The sequence below is a fragment of the Peromyscus eremicus genome, chromosome 23 (genome assembly GCF_949786415.1).
Source record: "Peromyscus eremicus chromosome 23, PerEre_H2_v1, whole genome shotgun sequence".
Classification (NCBI taxonomy): domain Eukaryota; kingdom Metazoa; phylum Chordata; class Mammalia; order Rodentia; family Cricetidae; genus Peromyscus; species Peromyscus eremicus.
The window spans coordinates 4,374,009-4,392,143 of record NC_081438.1 but is presented as its reverse complement, the minus strand read 5'-3'; positions in this window follow the sequence as shown (position 1 = coordinate 4,392,143).

Here is an 18,135-nt window from a genome sequence, read left to right as displayed (position 1 = left end):
GAGCCACCATGTGGGTGCTGGGAATTGAACTCAGGACCTCTGGAAGAGCAGCCAGTGCTCTTAACCTCTGAGCCATCTCTCCAGCCCCCAACAAGCACTATTTCTAAGGTCACATGACAAGGGAGTCCTTAGCCAGGCTCCCAGAGCCGCTCCTGGATTCTTAGTCTTCTAGAACGGGCTTCCTAACCGTTTTGGGCTTGAGATCCATTTTTGCCCAAGAAACTTTCATGCAATCCCAGGTCTGTAGGTACATCAAATATTTGCTGATGAGAAACTATGAGATTTATTTTTAAAAATTTTCAGCATTGTGATAAATGTTATCATTTCATTAAAGAATAAAGCAAACTTGCACTCTCTATTTAAAACAAAACAAAACAAAAAAACATTGAACCAGGTGCTGGTGGCGCACGCCTTTGATTCCAGCACTCAGGAGGCAGAGGCAGGTGGATCTCTGAGTCTGAGGCCAGCCTGGTCTACAGAGTGAGTTCTAGGACAGCCAGGGCTACACAGAGAAAATCCGTCTTGGAAAAACAAAACAAAACCAAAAACCCATTGAGTCCAGCCGTATCCAGCAACTGCTCTTGGACATGGGGCCCTCCCTGGAGTGCAGTGGATGCATCAGCTTTCACATCATTAGAACTCCTTCTCCCTGAAGCAGCGAAACGCTAACAGCTCCTCAGCTAGGGGCGGGACTTCATGCCCACCCCCCCTCTTCCATACAGGGATTTTGTGAGGTTTGCGTGTGCAGGTCCTGGGCAGGTCCTCCTAGTCTGAGTCCATACGTACATGTGTCCTGTTGTGTCTGGAACACTGGCTCCTTGGAGTCGTCCACCCCGACTGACTCATAATATTTCCCTCTCTTCACTCACAGAGATATCTGAGCGTTGAGGGACGTGTGTGTGGTACTACATCCCATTTAGGGCTGAGCACACCACAGTCTAGTTTCCCAGACATTGACCAGTTGAGGGTTTCTGTTAATTGCCCTCTACTGCGAGATGCTTTAGAGTCAGATTCAACATTTTTCAGAGTTTGGCATCATTTCAGAAATTGTCAGTTCTGTCTTAATTCCAAGCCAAAATTTATTGAATTTTTTAAATGATTTTTTTAAACCAAGTAAATGGTTTAAAAGCAGTTTTCTTTAATTTTTTCTTCTTTTTTTTTTTTTTTTTTTTTTTGGTTTTTCGAGACAGGGTTTCTCTGAGTAGCTTTGCGCCTTTTTCCTGGAACTCACTTGGTAGCCCAGGCTGGCCTCGAACTCACAGAGATCCGCCTGGCTCTGCCTCCCGAGTGCTGGGATTAAAGGCGTGCGCCACCACCGCCCGGCTAATTTTTTCTTCTTTTAAAGACAGGGTCTTGCTATTGTCCTCAGGCTGGTCTAGAATTTACTATATAATGCAGCTTGACCTAGAACTCACTGTGTAGTCCAGACTGATCTCAAACTTGTGGTGATCCTCCTGCCTCAGCTGCCCAAATTTGGGGATTAAGGGTGTGAATCATCCCACACCTGAAGCTTTGTTTTATGGTGTTCTTGAGACAAGGTCTCAGGTGACCTGAGACCTCCAACCTTCAATTACCTGCGTGACTGAGGATGACCTTGAATCCCGGTCCTCCTGTCTCCTCCTCCCCGGTGCTGGGATTACAGGCCCAGACCACCACATTTGGCTACAAACAGCAAATTTAAAAATGAAATATTTAAACACAATTCAGCCTAAAGATAATCTGACACTTATGATGCTGAGGGATGACAGTGGAGAAAATTTAGTTTTCTGCAATTAAACCATTCTGTTTCTATAAGGGCAGAAGATTTAAACATCTAATTTACAAAATACAATAATCTGGAATCTGAGGTAAAGTGGATTGTGGGTGTGCTCAAGGGTTCCAGATGAGTGCTGATGGAGACTGATGTGTGTGTGTGTGTAGGATGGAGGCTGATGTGTGTGTGTGTGTGTGTGTGTGTGTGTGTGTGTAGGATGGAGGCTGATGTGTGTGTGTGTGTGTGGTGTATGTTAGGATGGAGGCTGATGTATGTGTGTGTGTGTATGTGTGTGTGTAAGATGGAAGCTGTTGTGGAGTGTCTTCCTCTACTATTCTCCATCTTTTTGGTATTTTTTGAGACAGGGTCTTACGAAACAAAGCCCTGGCTGGCCTGTAACTTGCTAAGTAGACCAGGCTGGCCTTGAACTCATAGAGAACCACCTGCCTCTGCCTCCTGAGTACTGGGATTAAAGGCGTGCGTCACCATATTATTATCAGCCAGAGTCTCTCCCTGACCCTGAGGAAAGTCCCTGAGCTCCTTCCATCTCCACATCCCCAAGCTGGAATTGGGAGCACAGCTGTCTCGTCCGGCTTTCTTTTGGTTGCTGGGGATCCAGACTCAGCTTCTGGTACTTGCACGGCCGGCACTTTGCCATCTCCTAGCCCTGAGGCGTTTTCGGCAGCATCCCTTGGGCTGGATGGTGTGAGGGCATGCTTAGTGCTGAGGGTACAAGTCTGGTGCTCAGAAGTGTGTGACATCATGCATTGGCAAGGGCTGCCAGGAGCGCCTAGGACTCATTATGCATTTGACTTTGAACTTGGTTTTCGGTGTTGTGTGTTCAAAACCTTTCGATTGTTGCTGAATGTCCAGGAACCCGCCCCCCATATCCACTTATATAGTTCTGCATTGGCTCACAGTTCTCAGTTTAAGACACTGGGCTCTACATTATGGATGCCCTGGGGATGGGGCCCTGATCTGAGGGTGACTTAACCTGGGGTGTGAGCTTAGCTGGGCTGGACGGGATCCCCAGAGCTGGAACCACCCACTGCAGGACTGCAGTGAAGGGACACATAGAAGGCTGAGGGGACCCCAGAGAGACATCAGGTTTAGGAGTGGCAGGGAAGGGGTCCAGTCCAGGATAGAGGACCCTGGTACTGCCCTGCAGGGAGAGAGTAGGAAAGAGATGGCAGGGTAACCCGCTCAGAGTGCCCACCCCGCCGCGTCACCAGGCACGCTATCTCTCTGGTGGATTCTTCTCTTCAGGGGCTATCTCGGAACCTGGACAGAGATTCAAGGGGTAGGCAGTGGTCACTAGCCTCTGTGAGGACTCAGATCTAGCCTGGGGTCCACAGTTAGAGTCCACAAAGGAAGAGGTCCACTTAGGCACGTAAGGTCACTGGATGGTGTCATGGGTACATAGCAACAGTGTTACAAAGCCATGCACAGGCCGCCCAGACAGGGTCACAGAGATAGAGAAGCGTATGGGTCACCAGATGTCATGGAGACTGATAAATGGTACCACACACACACACACCACCCATACACACACAGAGAAGTCATAATGGTGTCATGGAAACAAATTGTGCTGCACAGACATGCAGGGGTCATCCTGATGGTGTCTTGAAGACTAGCAAATCGTTTACAGAAACAGATACAGTGACACACACATCCACCTACCCACCCACCCCCACACCACTCATCTGCAGATTCTGATGAACAGTGTGACACTGACTGTGTAAGTTCATGGGGACATGTCACACACTCTGACATACAGCATCCTACGAGTGTTCCTGTTCAGAGACCTGGATAGTCAGTCCCTTTCAAATGTCACAGAGAGAGTCCTGTGCCAGGTGAAATAAATGTATCTGAAGGACACTGGTTGTTCAGTGGCCCCCACACAGCCAAACTGTTCTATCTGCTTTCTGTGGTCTAGTGGCAGTGCCCCACTGGCCCTGTGTCACACAGACACGAGGGTCATCTGCCGGTGTCCTCTGGATGTAGATGCTGTGTGACTAGTGGGCACTGACCTGTAGCATCCATGGGCACGCCATCTCAGAGTCCCCATCCCACATAGTGAAAGATACCCTACCTATACATCCATGTCCAAGGTCGTACACATGCCCTCTCAGTCCATGGGCCTAGAGTTGAGGACTGGGACCTTCCATGGGGCTCCAGATGTAGGCTGGATCCCAGTGTGTCCTCCTTTGGGTGTGTCTCCTCATGTCTCCTCTCTGCTGGGCCTTGGTGTTTTCCCAAGGGAGGGAGCAGGAGTGACTGCCACCAGGGTCCCGAAGGCTTCAGCTGGGTGGCATTAGTGCAGAGCCTAGTCCAGGTGGGCATGGTGTGGGTGCTCAATGGGCTGTGGAAATCCCTCATTCATCCTGTGACTGTGAGAGACTTCTGAGTTTCCACCATAGGCCCTGGATAGAGGGACTGGCAAGGTCTCCAAGGCCAGGAAGCCCTTGGGGACTTCAGGAGTAGGGGATGGCACAGAAGGGGAGTCCTCTGAGGGAGGTGGCCCAAGGCCACACACCTTGTACCAGGGCTGTATTTATCTTCGAGGTCCCTCTGAGTCCCTTCCTATAGGTGGAGGCTCAGAGGAGCCCAGAGGCCTGTGTAATACTGACCACACTCAGGAGGTGGGGGGTTGAGAAACCTGTTTTCTGGCTCCCAAGGTATGGAGGGCCCCTCATGAAGCCCACCCAAGGCAACTCCTCCCAGGAACAGATCTACTATGGATGCAGCAAATGGGTCTAAGGATGGTCTTCTGAGGGGTGAATGTGGACCCTAGTGGTCTGGTGTCCCCATGAGTGTGCATTAGGCTCTTCCAGTCCCAGATACTGCTGGTAGCGGGAGGAGAAGCCGGGGTCAGGAGGTAGACATCTGACTACACCCTGGTCCTTAGCCTTTGAGTACCAAGGGCAGGCTGGAGAAGAAAGTCTGGGACATTGTAACCTCCAGCCACTCCTCCCCACTGGTCAGGGGCAAGAGAAAGTCCAGGCCTGAGGCTACAGCATCCTGGCCCTGCTGTGGGACCCGTGATGTGAGCTGGTGATTCATTGAACGCGACAGCCTGAGGCGTGTAGGTTTAGAGATTGTCTGGGAACCAGGGGCCATGGCCGAATTGAACCTATGACCCAGCTCAGCCCAGGGCACAAGGCTGCAGAATCAAAGCCACCAGGAACCACCTGAGACTCCGTAATCTTGTCAGCCCTAGGTTCAAATTCTGGCTCCATCTGGTACCAGCTGTGTTACCTCGAGAAACTTCCTCAACCTCCCTCAGCCTTCTGTCCCTTTCTTCTGAAGGCTGGAAACGAAATCTGTCTCCTGGGGAATCTCAGATCAAACACAACCTCGGAGGCAGGCATGTTGCCGCTCACCCATAAATTCTGTAATTAGAGGGTGAAGGAGGAGATTCTGAGTTCAAGGCTAGCCTGAGCCATGCAGCAAGACCTTGTCTCATACACGAAAAACTTTTAGGCAGTGGTGGGGCACACACCTTTAATTCCCAGCATTCAGGAGGCAGAGGCAGGCGGATCTCTGTGAGTTCAAGGCCAGCCTGGTCTACAGAGCCATTTCCAGGACAGCCAGAGCTACACAGAGACCCTGTCTCAAGACTCCCCCCTCAAAAAAAAAAATATATAGAAAAAGAAAAGAAAAAAAGCAATGGACTGGAGAGACAGTTCAGCATTAAGAGCACAGACTGCTCTTGCAGGGACCTGAGTTCAGTCCCCAGCACCCAGGTCAGGCAGCGCACGACCACCCACCACCGGTAACTCTAGCTCTGGGCGCTCCTACAGTTCTGGTCTCTGAAGCCACCTGTGGGAGCACGTATGCTCCTGTGTGAGCTAGTGCGCTCTCTCTCTCTCTCTCTCTCTCTCTCTCTCTCTCTCTCTCTCACACACACACACACACACACACACACACACACACATACACGGGAGGGGCGGATTAAAAATAAAATAAACCTTTTAAAACAAAGCAAGCTTAGCTTTTAACTCTCTCTGCACCCAAAGATGACACAGATACCCAGGGCCAGTCTCAGGGAAGTGTCTCCTGAGTGGTTTTTTAAATGCAATCTAAAGGGTAAAGGAGGCCCCAGCTCCCTGCTCAGCTTCCAGGCCCCAGTCCCTCCCCTCCACACGGCCTGTGTCTGCTGGTAGCAGCTGCAGCCTCTTCCTGGGGTGGGGACTCCCCTACCCACTCTGCCAGCCCCACCCCGAGCTGCGGGAGGCTGGACACATGTTCAGAGGGGGCATTATCTGTGCTCGGCTGAGTGTAAACGTTTAAGCGGAATTGACTGTGTACTCAGCCACTTTCAAACACAACTAATCTCCATTGGGGCGACGGGAAGTGAAATATGTTATTGTCGTCGGCAGTAAATTACCCGTGCCAGACCTGGTGCGGGAGGCATTATGGGGCTGGGGCCGGCGAACTCTTTCACCTGGCCGCCACCCGCCTGCCCTGAAATCCATTACTGCCAACCGCCCTGGTCGTCTCCCGCCAGGCCCAGGGACTGCTCCTTGTCCGGATCGGGCCCCCATCCACCCAGGGCCAAAGAGGTCAGGGGACAGCTTTGTGCTTCCCAAACAACCTGCCTCCAGATGTCTGGGTAGGAGACACAATCACCCTTCTGATTCGAGAGGAGTCCGATCTGAGTCCCAGCCCCGTCTCTGCCCCTGCAAGATGCGGTCCCTCACGGGTTTACACTCTGTCTCTCCCTTTAGCGACTGGTTTGAAGGAACGCAGCTGGACTCTTGGATCTGCTGTCCACTGGAGCTGAGAGATGCTCTGATGTGGCTGGAGGACGGGAAGAGACCAGGCCAGAGCCCCGTACGCAGCCTGAAGAGGAAGGACCTCAGGTTCTATGGCGCTAAACCCAAGGGTCACAAACCACCGCTCCTTAATGGCTGGTGACATATGCAGCCACATCCCTCACCTCTGCCTCTTGCTCAGTTCAAACCCTGGATCTGTTTTGCATATGGAACGGAACAGTCGCATTGGTCATCGGGAAAATCACGGGTCTACCGAAGCCTATGGCTCTCCCATATGTTGATCTATTTCCCCAGGTAATGTTTTCAAAATTTAAATTACATTTCATTTATGGAGGGGGCCTGTGGAGGTCAGAGGACAACTTGTGGGAGTCGTTTCTCTCTTTCTACCATGTGGGTGCTGGGGATCAAACCCAGGCCACCCAGCTTGGTGACAAGTGCTTCTTCCCACTGACCTACCTTCCAAGGCCACAGTATAATAGTTTTAAGAAGCCACATTCACTGCCGGGCGGTGGTGGCGCACGCCTTTAATCCCAGCACTCGGGAGGCAGAGCCAGGCGGATCTCTGTGAGTTCGAGGCCAGCCTGGGCTACCAAGTGAGTCCCAGGAAAAGGCGCAAAGCTACACAGAGAAACCCTGTCTCGAAAAACCAAAAAAAAAAAAAAAAAAAAAAAAAAAAAGAAGCCACGTTCACTAACATCACCACATACATCTTTAGGAAAACGAGTAGGAATGCTAAGCCTGCCATGGCAGATACAAGTTCTCCAAGATTCTGATTTGGCGTGAAAGTCCAACGCTGTCGCTGGCAACTTTGTTCATTTTGCTAAAACTCAGCGGGGAGAGGCTAGGTGGTTTGTTGTTCTGAGTATCAATGGCATCTCAGGCAAAACGGCACCGTGGCTGGGGCGCCTCAACAGCTCGTCCCTTTTCTCCAGCAGAGTGGGATTTCTGTTCCCCTACAAGGAATTATTTAAAAGCTGTTCACCCAGAAGCTTCGGTTTTTAAAACGTGTAACTGGTCACTTCTCACCAACCAGGGGCCTCCTTCAGCGACTAGTGTCTGAGTTAGGGTTTCTATGGCTGCGATGAAACACCATGATCAAAAGCAAGTTGGGGAGGAAAGGGTTTATTCGGCTCACACTTCCACATTGGAATCCAACATTCGGGAAGCCAGGACAGGAACTCCAACAGGGCAGGAACCTGGAGGCAGGAGCTGATGCAGAGGCCATGGAGGGCTGCTGCTCACTGGCTTGCTCCCCATGGCTTGCTCAGCCTGTGTTCTTATAGAACCCAGGTCCACCAGCCTGGGGATGGCCCCACCCACCATGGGCTGGACCCTCCCCCATCAATCACTGATTAAGAAAATGCCTTACAGCTGGATTTTATGGAGGCATTTTCTCAATGGAGGTTCCATTCTCTCAGATGGCTCTAGCTTGTATCAAGTTGACATAAAATGAGCCGGGACAACCAGGATGAAAAGACTTGATTCCTGTAACTTCTCCGTTACTCAGTTCCTGCTATCAAGCTGGCAGGATAACGTGTCCCACTGAGACAGGTTTTGCTATGTAGTCCAGGCTGGCTCCAAACTCTCAATTCTAATGTCTCTTGACCTTCAAGTGCTCTGTGGTCCATGACCCCCAGCTTCCTGAGTCCAGCTGCATTGCCTGTCAATCACTTTCCCACCACTGATGCAAACATCAACATAATGGGAAGACCAGATAATGTCTTTGCAGTATCACAAAAGCAGCTTTAACCCCACAGACACACAGAAGGAACCGGGACCCCGGAGGGGTGCGGATCCACTTTGAGAGCCACTGATCCACCCTGAGCCTTCCAGAAAGTTGGGGTGTGAGGAAAGGTAAATGAACTTAGATAGATAAAGGGACCTTCGTAAATTGTCCCTACCTCATCAGAAGCTACATTATGTCTGGTACCTACTTGGGCTTCCTCCCCACTTCAGGACAAATGTCTCTAATCCCAGACCCAGTACTCGCTGAGGCTGCTAAGAAAAATACTTCCATTTCTTTGAGACGCCGTTCCAGAAGCCAACTTGTAGCTAGAGTTTCCCTGCCTGGCCCACAGTCAGGACAAATCTCTCTCACCTGTCAGTCCCACAGCCGTCAGACCCAACCAAGCAAACACAGAGACTTATATTGCTTACAAACTGTATGGCCATGGCAGGCTTCTTGCTAACTGTTCTTACAGCTTAAATTAATCCATTTCTATAAATCTATACCTTGCCACGTGGCTCATGGCTTACCGGCATCTTCACATGCTGTTTCTCATCGTGGTGGCTGGCAGTGTCTCTCTGACTCAGTCTTCCACTTCCCAGCTTTATTCTCCTCCTTGTCCCGCCTACACTTCCTGCCTAGCCAATGGCCAATCAGTGTTTTATTTATTGACTAATTAGCAACACATGCCATACAGAACATCCCACAGCATCAACTTCTCGCTGAATCCTTCCCTCAGTGGGAGTCTCCTTTTCCTAACATGAACTGCCAGAAAGTTCACTCTGTTATCTTCCTTGCAGCCTGGCCCCCTTGCCAGCACCCTGTTTTGGGGTATACTAAGCCCTCAACAGCCCCCTGTTGGTGGAAAGGAATGAAGACCCCCATATATGGCAGGGCTGATTCACGGCACTAATGGCCCCTTGGTGGGCAGGCCAGATGTTCATGGGAGTTTCTGCTCTGAGCCACACATCCCAGGCCAACCCATTAATCTGGCCAAGATAACCAAAGTGCTGGGTAGGACAGTTTGTAGGGACAGTGCACATGGGTGTGATGGAATTCATGGACGACACCAGCTGAACCATCATCCACAATGCGAAAGACCCCATGGGAGAGGGTGATGTGTTCGCCACACTAGAGTCGGAAAGATAGACTCAGAGGCTGCACTGAGCTTCCTGCTTGGTCCTGGATACCCACCACTTGGCCCACAGGGCTGCTTCTGCTAAACAGAGCATTTGTATTGTATATTAAAAGGGAAGAGGAGGAGGAGAAGGAGAATGAGAAGAAGAGGAAGAAAAAGAGGAGGAAGAGGAGGAAGAGGAGGAGGAGGAGGAGGAGGAGGAGGAGGAGGAGGAGGAGGAGGAGGAAGTTGTTCCTTTTAGCCTCTGAATTACGCTCTAGTAGCCTGTGATACTGACTTTCTCGCTCCCTGTCTGGGTACACGGAAGCTTTCTGTGCACAGCCTGATGCTGACATTCAGATGTTCCCTGACATCATCCGATGCTACTGACATCATATCTGCACCTCAGCTAACCCGTGAAATGCTCTCATTCTGACATTCAAGTGTCCGTGGACATCGAGCACTCCAGGACGCATGTGCTAGAACACAGACGGGTACTTGCATCATGCCCACAGCCTGGGAAACGTATGGTCCCTATGCGCTCTCCAGGGCGAGACTCAGGGAGACATAAGTCAACCCCCCCCACACACACACAGTCCCTTCTATCATATCAGAAGTGATGTCTCAATATCAAGCTAATGTCACTCCCATACAAGCCCCGCAGTCCCCGCATTCAGAGTCGGTCCTGTCAAAACCCAGGGCTGTCAAAGCTGCAACCCTGACCCCCGAGACTTCTCTGCTCCCCATTTTCTACACAAGACCACCCCTGGTAGGGGGGAGGGGCAGAATCCTAGGGGCAATCAAGACTGAGGTAGGGGTGGAGCCCTGGGCAGGCTCCCTGGGGACTGTCACCAGGCTTCCTCCCTCCTCCGAGTACCTCCAGCTCAGGCTGGGTGGTACAATGGTTAGCAGCCAGGCATTTGTCTCACCCCAGGCAGCTGTCCAGGCAATAGCTCCTCCAGCCCCCGCATGGGCCTTGCCTCTCTGGCTTTTCTTTTATTCTTTTGAAACAGAAATCCCTGCAAGTGGAACAATCATTGTGTTGGATTTGGGAGATGTTATTCCTCGTGACAGACAAGGGCAATTACCTGTGGTCCGCCAGCGGTTTCAGTCTAATTTCATTACTGCTGTGTGAGTTTCCCCGAGCAGCGAGTCTATCAATGTCTTGCAGAACGGATTAGCAGGCACTTTCTTCATCTTCAAATGAATTTTAGCTGTCGTGCCCTTGATGAATAGAGCAGGGACAGGCAGCTGACCCGGGCCTAGCAGTGGCCGAGGGGTGGCCGGCAGGCACCCTCTGGCTCTGGTGGGAGTGTGAGGTTGGATGGAGTGTTCCTGGGAGGAGAGATGAGAGCCAGGGACTCAGGAAGTCCACCTTCCTAGACCCCTCTGTGTCTTCCCCATGACCTGGGCTGAGGGCTGCTTGGATGCTGTGGTCTTGCTCACAGGGGTCTTATACATCAACACCCCATCCCGAGGGCAGCTCCCTGGGTCCCAGGCTGCGAGTGTAGGAGGGTTCCCTGCTGGGAGCAGCTGAGAGATACTCGGAACCCTGAAACCCCATCTTGTGAATACCTCCTGGCTAAAGCTTCAAGAGACCGGAACCCTCCTTCACAGGCCCAGGGTCCAGCTCTGCTGAGACCGGAACCCTCTTTCACAGGCCCAGGGTCCTGCTCTGCCTTGCAGCTCTTGCATCTTTCCAGCCCAAAGATGCTTAGATAATTTTCACAGCTGGACAAATGACCCTCAATTTCCCCCACAGTTTAGTCCTTGACTATGACAAGGGCCCATGACTGTCAGATGGACGAGTCATGTGACAGAGGCTAAGGAAGAGTATGGCCAGGGCAGAGTCGGCACTGTGCATAGACCTACAGTGCTCAGTATTTCACCGGGGTAGCCTGGTTTAATCTCAGAGCCAGGGCTACGCGGCCTGGGGCAGGAGCAAGCAAGCTCGGGGTTGGTACTCAGGTGCCTGTTTAGAGAGACCCAAGTGTCAACAACACAGAGTGAAGCCTGGACCTGTTTAGGACCCCGGTGCCCACTCAGAAGCCTCACCCACAAAAATACCTCAATTCTTGCCAACAGGGGATTTGGGGTTTTTTCTTCTTACTTTAGGTTCTGGTTTTTTTTGTTTGTTTGTTTGGTTGGTTTTGGTTTTTTAGAGACAGGGTTTCTCTGTGTAGTTTTGGTGCCTGTCCTAGATCTCGCTCTGAAGACCAGGCTGGCCTTGAACTCACAGAGATCCGCCTGGCTCTGCCTCCCGAGTGCTGGCATTAAAGGTGTATGCCACCACCGCCTGGCTAGGTTCTGTTTTTTTGAGACAAGGCCTTACTATGTAGCCCAGGCTAGCCTCAAACCCATGATCCTCCTGTCAGCTGCAGAGCACAGGGATTACACACCTGGGCCCCTGTAGTCCCAGTCTGTGGTGGTTTCTTCTTACCACCCCGCCCGCCCATTCTCTTCTCCCAGTCAGCTCTGGACCCCAGGAGGCTGACCTTCACGGTGGCTCCAGGCACCAGGTTACCTGACGGGAGGCTAGGGGTACGAGGAGGGAGTTGGGGTACCCCTGCCCCACTCTGCCACATTCACTGTCTCCGTGTAGTATTCCTGGCAGTAGATGTGTCCTTTGAGACCACAGCTCCGTGGCACTGCCACCCTGGTGGCTCTGGCTCCTTCTAGCTTTGGCAGCTTTGTTTCTGCTCCACCAGACCTGGCTTCAGCTTCTTCCATAATGGTGGCACCCCCGGGACCTGACGTGCCCAAGGAGCCTGTTCTCCTGTCAGAGCACTGGGGAGCGGAAGGACAATGAGTTTTAGCATTTCCAGCCAGCCTGGGCGAGAGTCAGATCCTGTCTCCCAACCAAAACCGACCAATCCAATCAATCCTTCACAGGGACCCTCTTGGCAGGAATTCGGGTTTCTCTGGGTGAGGCTTGGGAATCGGGTGTGAGGGGCCCTAAGATGCTTAGAGCTGCCTACCCATTTTACATATGAGGAAACTGAGTCAAGAGATGTGCTCAGAGCTACCCGGTAGCCGGGCGAAGCCGGGAGTCTCAGACAGAGGCTTAGCAGTCTGGAGTGGAGCCGCCTCCCCCATTTTCCAGTTCTGCTGCTTTCTCCCCCCCCCAACCACCCCCCGAGACTCTCCCAAGTTATCGATCGCTGAGGCCAACCTTGAGTCAATATGGTGCACTTTGCTAATTAATCTCCTCCAGATAATTGCAGGGAATTATTGGTTGGTGCGAACAGAGGGCAGAGAGGCAGCTGTGTCTCCCAACCTGCCCCAAGCAGCTTCAGGAGGCAGACTCCACCCTTGGCTCGGCCTTCCCACCGATCTGTGCCTCACCTCTGCCTCACCCAGATGAGCCTGTCCGGAATCCGTAACCCAGAACCCTGTCACCTGTCAACTTAGCTCCTGGGGTACCCCGCTGGATGTGGCAGGAAGCGCTGGGGCAAACTGTATAGGAACCAAATCCCCATCTTGACAGTGTCCAGCTGTGTATCTACAGGTGGGTTCTTTAGCTTCTCTGGGCCTTGGGTGGAAGACAATACAGAATTTGCAATCCCCGCGTTGCGAGCTGTCCCACGAACAAACAAAGCAGGTATTTTAACAGCCATGTCTTACCACTGCCCTGCCTAACACACACAGCGCCGAGGGCAGGTGACACCAAAAAGGCTTTGCTAGTCGCTGGATGCCTTTGGAATGTCCAACAGATGCTGTGATGATCCCATTTTATGGAAAGGGAACCTGAGGTCCTGGCTCACAATCACACGGACCTCAGTGAGAGGCAGAGCCTGGATCCTCCCTCGGACAGAGACTGAGACACTGATCCTGGCTCCACATTGTCACCAAGCCCCATGTGGTGGCACCTGGAGGTGGCCTTCCACTTTGTCCATCTCAGGAGAAGGGAGAGTGGGGTACTGGGGTGTCATAGGACTAAGAGACACTGGAGGTTTCCCCTCACCCCTAAACCCTGACTCACCAGGATGTGAACTCAAGGTCCACACTCACTCACTACGACTGGGTGTGTCCAGATGAAGTTTCCTGTCCCGGGGTGGGGGTGTCCCCGATTTAATCCATAAGCATGCCGGGCCCCATCTACCTGCTCTAATAAACCTCGAAGACGTTAATGAACTAAATAGCAAATTACTTTTTTATTCAAGAATGAAATTTCATCATATTCATAATTCATATTTTATTTCAGACATCTGCTGCTGATTACATTACATTTAACTAAAATTAGATGACGCTCAGAATGCAATTAAGGCCCTGCCAAATTCTTCGGCCCACCAATGCCGGCGGAGCACAGCGGGGGCCGCCAGGAACCTAATATGTAATTAGGAGCTATTTTCTAGCTGTTTTTAAAGTCTGAAAATTAGCTGCCTTTATTAATCACACAGACAAATATAAAGTGGAACCGACGCTCGCTGAAATTTCTAAAAGGGATTTTTTGTTTAATTATACACCGCGGAGCGCGGGGACTCGTTTCGCATGTTGATTTGTTGTGCGTTGACATTTTGACAACTCGTTCTCAATTTGTCTGTCGTAGTTAGGCAACAACAAAGCCGACGGTAACACTTTAACTTTCAAAACCTTCAGGGTGCCAGGGAGAGGAAGAGTGGCACTCCTCGCCGCAGGCCTGGGGCCCAGGCTCTGGAAGCCACGGGGGTCAGGGGCGCAGGAGGACCGGAGGACGGGGGACGGCGGATGGCGGAAGACAGAGAGGTGGCAGCGGCCTCGGAGGAGGATGCCCAGCCAGGAGTCCGGAGGCTGGGGAAGGAATTTCTCCTTCCTTCTCATCCCGGGGCCTCGGTTTCCTCGTCTGTACCACAGAGGGGTTTGGAGTCTGAGGCCTGTAGGAACTTTCTAGATGCCGAGGTACCGCCTGGTTCTCTCCCCAGGCAGGGCGGCCTCTTGACCCCAGGAGAGGAATTTCTGGTTTTCCTACTGTACAGACCATGAAACTTGGACTCAGTAAGTAGCCACTGCAAAATTGAGACTCTCCGCATCCGCCCCTGCCTCGGTAGCCCTGAACCAGCCACAGCCTGAGTCTTTGTTTTCTGATCACACAGCTGGGATCCCACTACAGAGAAGGACTCGACCCCTAAGGGGGTTCCTCAGCCTTGGAGCAACCCCCAACCTCACCTCATGCCCAAGGGCGCCCCTGTGCCATCCTGTAACCCTACCCAGTGATTTCCATTGGGCGCCCAGCACAGAGTGGCCACCAAGGAGCTTGGCTCCATCCTGCTCACCCCAGCAGATGGCTTTTCTTCGTGTGTGTGTGTGTGTGTGTGTGTGTGTGTGTGTGTGTGTGTGTCTGGTGTGTACTGACACTTTATTACCTTACCTCTTCCTACGGACCCTACAGGGCAGGCTTATGACCACCCAGGAATGTCACGGCCCGAGTTCAAATCCAGTTATTGTCTCTTCTCTGGTCACCTGACCAGGAGGCTGAGCTTTTCTGAGCCTCAGTTGCACCATCACTAAGATACTGAGCGTGATGGTACCAGCCTTCCCAGGTTCGGGGCCTGAACAGGGTGACAGCGCTTGGCCTAGGTTTGGCCTCAGCCAGTGGAAGTACTGGTTGCTCCCTCTTGGTAGATGGGTATGCTGAGGTACCACAGGGGAAGATCTTCCCTGAGGTGCCCATCACCAAGCTGAGAAGTACCCCTGGGTGGGTCTGATGCCATGGCCCATGTTCTCACCCCATCCCCTTGCCTCCTATATATCAGCGAGGAGGGCTGAAGGAGAGCTTGGCGGTCTGTGGGTTCTGGACCTCCCCAGGGCACATTCCACCCCATGCCTTTTGTTCTCCTTTGCTCCTGGAGACGGGGATGCCATGTGGGATCCCCTATCTCTGTTGACCCCAGGCCAGGGGCACCGGCACCACTGATTTCCAAAAGGCGGCTCTGCTTCCTCCTCCCACCCAGACTCGCCTGATGAAAATGCCAACGGAGAGAAAAAGATTTGGGGGTTGACAATGGAGCTGCCAATAAAATCTGGGACGAGAGCTAAGAGTGACGTCTCCCTGACAGTTGAGATCTGCTGGGAAGGAAGGTGGCAGGCATGTGCTGACATCAGCGCGCTTCTTCCTGAGCGCAGCCCCAGGGAGAGGCGTGCCCAGGAGACCTGCCTTACCCCAGTGCCGTGTGGGCTCCGGCTGCTGCTCTGGGTCAAACAGTCTGAGGTTATGAGGAGAGGTACCTGGACGTGGGGTCTCTCCAGCAGTGGAGTGCTGACGTGTCTGAGGACAGAGGTGCAGACAACCTGTAGATTTCCTTTCCAGGATGAGAAGGAACTGTGTCCCTCCAAAAGGGATGGATGGGTCTGGCCCCTGGGGCCCTACGGTGTGGGCTGATTAAGGAACTCAAGTCTTTGCAGGTGTGTCCAGGTTAGATGAGGTTTGGGGTGTGTTCTAACCCAGGGACAGGTGTACTGAGAAAAGACCCCAAGATGCAGGGATGATGTGGCATTCTGCTGCACAGGGAAGACCTGGGGGCCATAGCTACCACTAGAGGCCAACAGCAAGAAGGGAGCCACTGGCGTCGGGAGGGAGGGAGGACGGCCAGCCTCCAGACTGAGACAAGTTCTGCCAGGTGGCCCTTTTCTGTGACACACAGGGTTTGTTTGCCAAACAGCCCCGGGCAGGAGAAGTGCTAAAAGCCAATATATACACTCTCTGGACAGGGCAGACAATCGGAACCCCAAAGCTGAGAGGCCCCTTTAGCAACTATGACACCCCGGGGTGTTCCCCCTGGAGTCCCCTCCAGTACTTGTGACTTCAACACCCATTGCCCTGGAGAGCTACCTCACCTCTTCACATCCCTCTTTACACCAGAGAACTTCTGAGGCTGTGACCTGCCCTCCCACTCCGTCACTCACACAGGCTCCCCAGGGCCCTGCCTCTTGCTTAGTGTGGGTCCAGATCCTCCTCTACACACTCACTGCAAGCTCCCTATGAATACAGGACTGCTGTGTGCTGGACTGCCTGCACAGGGGGCCTCTGCTGCCTCACGTGCCCTCCTTCACCCGGGGGCTGGTGGCTCAATGGGGAGAGTATCTGTCTGACATGCACGAAACTGTGGATTTAATCCCCAGCAGCACATAAACCAGGCCTGCAGGTGAATGCCTGTCACCCCAGCATTTGGGAAGCAGAGACAAGAGGGTCAGGGGTTTAAGGTCATCATTAGTTAGACACTGAGCTTGAAGCTAGCCTGGGCTACTGGGACCCGTCTTAAAACAAAAGCATCCAGATGCCATATTCTTCAAGATGCCCTCTCCCTGCTACCCTCCGCATCCTGTAACCACTTCAGGGTGAGAAGTGCACCTCTCTCTTCTCCCTGGGGCTCTCCTTGGGAAGTCAGAACTCACTGCTCTGTCACACCACTATTTGCTTACCCTGCTCTGTGAGTTTGTGGGGTAGGCCATGTCTCACTCACCTCTGAGCTCCAAGTCCACGCAATCCTGAGAGGCTGAGGCAGGCCAGGGCCGAGGGATCCCAGGGCCTGGGCTTGTGTCCCAGGACCAGCTGGCCAGTAGCTTTGTCCCGCTGAGCCCTGTCATTTCCCTCTGCTAAACTGAACAGTATGGCTTGTGGTGCATGGCTGAATTGCAGTGGTCACCAGTGGTTATCATCTCTGTCATCAGAACCACACTGATTACTGTAGCACATCTCTTCCCAAGAGCCCCATGTCCTGTCCCCCTTCCTCAGGATTGTAAGCCATGCTCGTACCCTGTGGCATGCACACACCTGACGCTGCCACTGGACTCTTGTTACTCTTGACATAGGCACTGTCCTCCCAATTGGACGATATCTCCCTGACCGGCAAGGGCTGTGCCTATCTTAGGGCTTCTATTGCTGTGATGAAACACCATGACCAAAACAACCTGGGGAGGAAAGGGTTTATCTGGCTTACACTTCCACATCACTGTTCATCATCATCCAAGAAAGCCAGGACGGGAACTCAAGCAGGGCAGGAACCTGGAGGCAGGAGTTGATGCAGAGGCCATGGAGGGGTGCTGCTTACTGGCTTGTTCCCCATGGCTTGCTCAGCCTGCTTTCTTATAGAATCCAGGACCCGAGGATGGCACCGCCCACAATGGGCTGGGATCTCCTCCACTCAATAACTGATTAAGAAATGCCCTACAGGCTTGCCCACAGGCGGATATTATGGAAGCATTTTCTCAGTTGAGGTTCCCTCCTTTCATATAACTCTAGCTTGTGTCTAGTTGATATGAAACTAGCCAGCATAATTGACTCCTTGTCAACTTGACACACAAACATGCCACTGTTAAGCCACAGCCTTTCCTTTCTTGTTCATCCCCAAGATGACACATTAATATCAATTTTTAAAGTCCCACAGTCTTAAAAAATTCAAACACTTAAAAATTCAGTCTCTTGTCGGGTAATGGTGGTGCATGCCTTTAATTCCAGCACTCAGGAGGCAGAGGCAGGCAGTTCTCTATGAGTTTGAGGCCAGCATGGTCTTTCAGAGCAAGTTCCAGGACAGCCAGGGCTGTTACACAGAGAAACCCTGTCTCAAAAAAAAAACCAAAAAACAAAAAACAAACAAACAAAAAAAAAAAAAACAGTCTCTTTAAAAGGCCGAAGTCTTTTACAAACCCTCCCAACTGTGGGCTCCTGTAACATCAAAAGTAAATTAAATATTTTCTCATTTTAAGAGGGAAGAACCAGTCACAATCTGAACAAAGCAAAACCAAACTCCAACTGTGTAAAACCTCAGTGTTCAGTAGTGTCTGG